At 45.4% G+C, this 7,582-nt stretch overlaps 1 long non-coding RNA gene across 1 annotated transcript; it reads right to left on the bottom strand.

Annotated features, from left to right (window-relative positions):
* Positions 1–1,720, bottom strand: LOC129815765 (uncharacterized). Its single transcript, XR_008753469.1, has 3 exons — positions 1,012–1,720; positions 168–265; positions 1–67 (listed from the first exon to the last, which is right to left on the bottom strand). It is a non-coding gene; the product is annotated as an uncharacterized LOC129815765 (long non-coding RNA).
* Positions 1,721–7,582: the final 5,862 nt, after the last annotated feature.

Below are 7,582 nucleotides of genomic sequence, written 5' to 3'. Positions count from 1 at the left end.
CTGGGTTTTGTAAGTATTTCCTTACCATTGTAAAGCTGAAAGACATTTCTCCTTTGCCTCAGATGAGCTGATTGAGAAAACAAATGTCATCTTTTTTTCCCCCCAAGTTAATGTTCATCTATTTTTGAAAATTTGAAAATTTGATTTTAATGATTGGAGTTGCCTACCTGAGAGTCCCCACGTAATTGGTGGTAGGCCAGACAATGAAAAAGGAGTTCTTTAGGGTCAGTTTTCTCTCAGCAACCAGTTCAATGCAAGAACCCAACTGCAAGACAACAGGGGAGATAAACCACTATCAGCTATCTATCAGGACAAAATAAACAGTAATTGCAATCATCTATTACACATTATATATATATATATATTTTAAATTAAAGTGCCCCTCTCATCCTAAGATGATCCAAATCTGCACAATTGACATGAAGGACAAAATGCTCACTTCAAATCAAATCAAATCAAATTGTATTTGTCACAAACACATGGTTAGCAGATGTTAATGCGAGTGTAGCGAAATGCTTGTGCTTCTAGTTCCGACAATGCAGTAATAACCAATGAGTAATCTAACCTAACAATTTTACAACAGCTACCTTATACACACAAGTGTAAAGGGATGAAGAATATGTACATAAAGATATATGAATGAGTGATGGTACAGAACGGCATAGGCAAGATGCAGTAGATGGTATCGAGTACAGTATATACATATGAGATGAGTAATGTAGGGTATGTAAACATCATATTAAGTGTCATTGTTTAAAGTGGCTAGTGGTACATGTATTACATAAAGATGGCAAGATGCAGTAGGTGGTATAGAGTACAGTATATACATATGAGATGCGTAGTGTAGGGTATGTAAACATTATATTAAGTGGCATTGTTTAAAGTGGCTAGTGATACATTTTGTACATGTATGGCAGCAGCCACTCAATGTTAGTGGTGTTTGTTTGATGGCCTTGCGATAGAAGCTGTTTTTCAGTCTCTCGGTCCATGCTTTGATGCACCTGTACTGACCTCGCCTTCTGGATGATAGGGTGGGTGAACAGGCAGTGGCTCGGGTGGTTGTTGTCCTTGATGATCTTTATGGCCTTCCTGTGACATCGGGTGGTGTAGGTGTCCTGGAGGGCAGGTAGTTTGTCCCCCGGTGATGCGTTGTGCAGACCTCACTACCATCTGGAGAGCCTTACGGTTGTGGGTGGAGCAGTTGCCGTACCAGGCGGTGATACAGCCCGACAGGATGCTCTCGATTGTGCATCTGTAAAGTTTGTGCGTGCTTTTGGTGACAAGCCAAATTTCTTCAGCCTCCTGAGGTTGAAGAGGCGCTGCTGCGCCTTCTTCACCACGCTGTCTGTGTGGGTGGACCAATTCAGTTTGTACGTGATGTGTACGCCCAGGAACTTAAAACTTTCTACCCTCTCCACTACTGTCCCATCGATGTGGATAGGGGGGTGCTCCCTCTGCTGTTTCCTGAAGTCCACGATCATCTCCTTCTAATATCCCATTGTTAGTTCTCATCTATTCATATTCATCTTGTTCAGTAAGTGGACATTATTTTTAGATGCTGAGGACTAACTTTGATTTAGTGATGATGAGTTTGTCACTGAAAAGGAACAAGTGTCTCTCTTGGGTCTGCAGTCCAGTGCTGTGCATGTGCTCCTCCATCACAAACTCTGCACTCTGGGACGTTAGGCTCTGGATCAGCCGTGCTCTTAGTGATGGGACTGGGGCGCCATCCCTAAAGACAAAAAACACTCTGTAAAGGCGATATCATGTCTCTGGCAATGATTCAGTTAATTGTACTTTTAATTGAATTGAACCCCCTTGGGTGACTTTGCCTTGAGTCTCCCATCAAACAGGCATTTACAATACATTTATCACATTGCACAAAAAAGACACAGGGGTTACATTCTTTGTAGGGGTTACATATTTGAATAATGTAACTATTTAGATGTCTGATACTCATGGGAATGCATGGCTTCTGGGCACCGGTTCTATATAAGTGCCTGTTTAATTTAAGTTTCATTTCAATTAAATAATTCAATGTCCAACAAATATGACTGTGTCTGATCTGACGACTCAAATACTTGCCTAAGGGAAATGGAACAACGAGCTCCCAGTAGCACACAAACATGTCAAATGACAATGATTAATTTAGTATCAATGTTGAAATCACTATGATTGTTGCTGCAAATACAAAAGCATGTACTACAGTAATGGTTATCTGCCTTGAAAACGTTCTTAATTTGTACATGACTGTGAGACAAGAAAGGGCACAGAGAGGGAATCCAGTCGTCTACAGAATGAAGTGTGGATTAATAGCCATCTTTTGTAAACCAAGCCAACCAAAAGAGGAGACAGGAGGGTCGAACATGAAAACAAAATGTTAGTCACTGCACATCTCAAGGGCAGTACAAACGTCTTTGGAGAAACTAAATTGATGAAACTAACAGTACAGAAAACCACACAAGCCTATCCATAGGTCATATGGGGCGTATGCATTCTTCTGCTGAATACTAACAAAACATACCTTATCGAGTATGACATGATGTCGTTCAATAACTCATCACAACATAAGTCTATCACTAGTCTGCTTCGAGTTTGCTTTCATGGCAAATGCAGCAGCAGGGCCTGTGCAAAGCTGACAGCAGTACAAGTATTGTATTACGGAACAATAACAATGGCTGGAAATGAGACTGTTATTATGTCAGATGAGACCGTGATTATGCCTGAACAGTGAGTAAACACAAACAGTCACTGACATGAGCCAAATGGATCTGTTAATACAAATAGCATGAGTAAAAAGGTGAAACAAGCCTGGAGACAAGTGTGTAGACAGACAGACAGACAGACAGACAGACAGACAGACAGACAGACAGACAGACAGACAGACAGACAGACAGACAGACAGACAGACAGACAGACAGACAACATTAGATGATTCCCTACCTTGAAAGTATTCTATGGAACATGAGAGACTGTTTACATTTACATTTGACATTTCAGTTATTTAGCGGACGCTCTTATCCAGAGCAACTTACAGTTAGTTAGTGCATTCATCTTATGCTGGCTAGGTGAGACAACCATATGTATCAGTCATAGGTTTGGAGTCCAAATTGGAGATTTTTGGTTCCAACCACAGTGTCTCTGTGAGATGCGGGGTGAACGGATGATCTCTGCATGTGTATTTCCCACCGTAAAGCATGGAGGAGGTGTTATGGTGTGGTGGTGCTTTGCTGGTGACACTGTCTGTGATTTATTTATAATTCAAGGCAAATAACTAGCATGGCAGCCAACAAGTGCTCAGCATATGTGGGAACTCCTTCAAGACTGTTGAAAAAGCATTCCAGGTGAATCTGGTTGAGAGAATGCCAAGAGTGTGTAAAGCTGTTATCAAGGCAAAGGGTGGCTACTTTGCAGAATATTTGTTCAACACTTTTTTGGTTACTATATGATTCCATATGTGTTATTTCATAGTTTTGATGTCTTCAATATTATTCTACAATGTAGAAAATAGTAAAAATAAAGAAAAACCCTTGAATGAGTAAGTTTTTAAAAACTTTTGACCGGTAGTGTATAAAGAAACGTATGTTAGTGCATCTCATACGGTACAATAGAATATAATTGTAGCACTGCATAAATAAATAACATGTTTTGTCCATAGCTGATGGAAAGCAGCATACGGGATAGGATGGTGAGGGCTTCCTTCACTCCACAGCTGATTAGCAGAGGAAGGAAACAGATGCACCCGTCTATATTATTAGCCCTTGGTGATAGAGCTACACAATCTGTGGGGTCCAATATCTTGATCCATTTGGATGGACACAAAAATATAAATATTGATACACTTGCTATGTATTGTATGCTGTGCAAGTATTTTCTATTTTATTGCACATCTCTTTCTATATAGGACATCATTTACATTTTTTTCATCCACCTCCATTTTGTCTTGATTTTTTTAAACGAAAGCCAATATTTGCCTCTGTAAAGGTCTGTTAATGTCCATCTGCATTATTATCATGTGGAACTTAGCTTTCCCACTGTACAATCCAGCTTGTATGCAGTAGATGTGCACACTGATATTTGTTGAGGGATGTTCTCCAACCATATATAGTGTAGGATGGTGTATTCAATTTCAACCTTGGATCCTCAAGCCCAGGGATGTAAAGAGACCACAGTTCCATTAACATGATAGGTAAGTGAAAGGATAATACATTGAGACTGTTATTGTCGACATACATCTAAGTTGTTGAACATGTTATGTAAAACCCTGATGTTATGTAAAACCCTGATACAGCTTTCAGCCTGATTTACAGAGATGAATACAAAACATTCATCTACATTCAAAACATTAATCTACTCTTTGTCAAATAACCCTGAAGATGTAGGTGTATCCTCTCTCTCTTTCTCTCTCTCTCTCACACACACACACACACACACACACACACACACACACACACACACACACACACACACACACACACACACACACACACACACACACACACACACACACACACACACACACACACACACACACACACACACACACACACAGTGAATTGAGACAGCACAGTACCTACTGTAGAACATTAAGGACAATGAAGTATGATTAGTACTTACCTTCTCCTTCTCTTGAATACTTGACTCATTGTGGTTTACTTTGGGGTAAGGGCCAGTGCTTTGTTGAGGGGTCATCTTTTTAAGCCCGGGAAAGTCACAAATTAAGTCACATACTGTAATGTCCTAGTGCACTTCGATGCTGACGTTCACTACAGAGGAACATTTAAAATGTCTGTAAAAGTCCTGCAGAGAGGTAGCAAGCAATCAAAGTCACACTTTGCTTGACAAAATAATTGGTTTGTGCTCATAGCCTTCTACAGTTGCACCCTTTTCCTGCCTTTTCCCAAAGCCCACTGCTTTCTGGGCTGGGCCTCCCTCTTTCCTCCTCACTGACTAAATAAAGATATCCAAGCCTAGTCTCCTCACACTGTAGGTTGGGGCAGACAGTCGGTCAAGAGGACCTTCTCAGGTTACAATTCATTACCCAGCCTTCACCCAGGGGGCACTAAGGAGGAAGTTGTGGGGACTTGAGGCTGCACAGTGCTCTCAACCGCTCAGGCCTGTGGTAGGACTGAGGTTGGTGAGAATACAGAGCCGGCCTACAGAGCCGGTTTAAGAAATCATAGGCTCAGGGGGCTTAAAAATATATATTATTGCACAGATTGTACAATATTAGGAAGAAATATACAGTAGCCTATTTATATATCATAGGCTAAAGTAGGCTACTAAATAACATGTCCAGTGGCACACTGACTCATCTTGTCACCCTGAATGACGCTGGAGAGACGAAGCAGGTACGGGGAGTAACATTTAATAAATGACGGACATATAACGAGACAAGCACAGCGTCAGCAAACAGAAACATAGACAAGAAACAATCAATGCAGCAGCAGGGAACAGAGCAAGGGAACAGACAAATATAGGGGAGGAAATTAACATGTAATAAGTGAGTCCAGGTGAGTCCATTAACGCTGATGCGAGTGACGAGGGAAGGCAGGTGTGGGTGATGGATGGCAGGAGCGTGTGATGCAGGGTAATCTGGCGCCCTCAAGCGCCAGGGGAAGGGAAGAGCGGGAGCAAACATGACAGTACCCCTCCCTCTTGGGACGCCACCCGGCGTCCCACCTGGGCAAACCGGCCGAGACATGGGCGCAGGGCAAGCCAGTTGGGGCGTGAAAGCCCGACGAACCGGCAGGAGCGTGGGAGCCTGGCGAGCCGGCTCAGGCATAGGAGCCTGACGATCCGGCTGAGGCAAAGCGCCTGTCGATCCCGCTGAAGGGGAGCCCGATGATCCAGTGGAGTGTGACGTGGGATGGGAAACCGCCGAGCCAGGAAAACCTCTCGAGCCAGCCAGGGCGTGAAAGCCTGAAGGGCTAGCTTAGGCACCCCGGTTCCATCGGCAGCGGAATCCACCAACGTCACCAACAAAACACAAGACAAACAAAAAACTCCTGGACCGGCTGGGGAAGCAAAAACTGACGATCCAGCTGAGACCCGACGTGGGATGGGCGTCATCCGAGTCAACCGGGGCAAGGAAACCTCTCGAGCCTGCTAGGGCGTGGAAGCCCGACGAGCAGGCTAGGCACCCCCGGTTCCATCGGTGGTGACCCAGAGCCGATGCCACTATTCCAACCAGAACGCCAGTACTCCCCGATGCTTCGTATGTGGCTGCTGCATTCTATCACCCTGAATGACGCTGGAGAGACGAAGCAGGTACGGGGAGTAACATTTAATAAATGACGGACATATAACGAGACAAGCACAGCGTCAGCAAACAGAAACATAGACAAGAAACAATCAATGCAGCAGCAGGGAACAGAGCAAGGGAACAGACAAATATAGGGGAGGAAATTAACATGTAATAAGTGAGTCCAGGTGAGTCCATTAACGCTGATGCGAGTGACGAGGGAAGGCAGGTGTGGGTGATGGATGGCAGGAGCGTGTGATGCAGGGTAATCTGGCGCCCTCAAGCGCCAGGGGAAGGGAAGAGCGGGAGCAAACATGACAGTACCCCTCCCTCTTGGGACGCCACCCGGCGTCCCACCTGGGCAAACCGGCCGAGACATGGGCGCAGGGCAAGCCAGTTGGGGCGTGAAAGCCCGACGAACCGGCAGGAGCGTGGGAGCCTGGCGAGCCGGCTCAGGCATAGGAGCCTGACGATCCGGCTGAGGCAAAGCGCCTGTCGATCCCGCTGAAGGGGAGCCCGATGATCCAGTGGAGTGTGACGTGGGATGGGAAACCGCCGAGCCAGGAAAACCTCTCGAGCCAGCCAGGGCGTGAAAGCCTGAAGGGCTAGCTTAGGCACCCCGGTTCCATCGGCAGCGGAATCCACCAACGTCACCAACAAAACACAAGACAAACAAAAAAACTCCTGGACCGGCTGGGGAAGCAAAAACTGACGATCCAGCTGAGACCCGACGTGGGATGGGCGTCATCCGAGTCAACCGGGGCAAGGAAACCTCTCGAGCCTGCTAGGGCGTGGAAGCCCGACGAGCAGGCTAGGCACCCCCGGTTCCATCGGTGGTGACCCAGAGCCGATGCCACTATTCCAACCAGAACGCCAGTACTCCCCGATGCTTCGTATGTGGCTGCTGCATTCTGTCACCCTGAATGACGCTGGAGAGACGAAGCAGGTACGGGGAGTAACATTTAATAAATGACGGACATATAACGAGACAAGCACAGCGTCAGCAAACAGAAACATAGACAAGAAACAATCAATGCAGCAGCAGGGAACAGAGCAAGGGAACAGACAAATATAGGGGAGGAAATTAACATGTAATAAGTGAGTCCAGGTGAGTCCATTAACGCTGATGCGAGTGACGAGGGAAGGCAGGTGTGGGTGATGGATGGCAGGAGCGTGTGATGCAGGGTAATCTGGCGCCCTCAAGCGCCAGGGGAAGGGAAGAGCGGGAGCAAACATGACACATCTAATGATGAAGATGGAGCCATAAGGCTACTCCTGGTGATGGTTGATGCGCCCATCGTGTCAATAGCCTATATCAAGATGAGCTACTTTGAAAAA

The sequence above is a fragment of the Salvelinus fontinalis genome, chromosome 2 (genome assembly GCF_029448725.1).
Source record: "Salvelinus fontinalis isolate EN_2023a chromosome 2, ASM2944872v1, whole genome shotgun sequence".
Classification (NCBI taxonomy): Eukaryota; Metazoa; Chordata; class Actinopteri; order Salmoniformes; family Salmonidae; genus Salvelinus; species Salvelinus fontinalis.
This window is presented reverse-complemented; position numbering and strand designations above follow the sequence as displayed.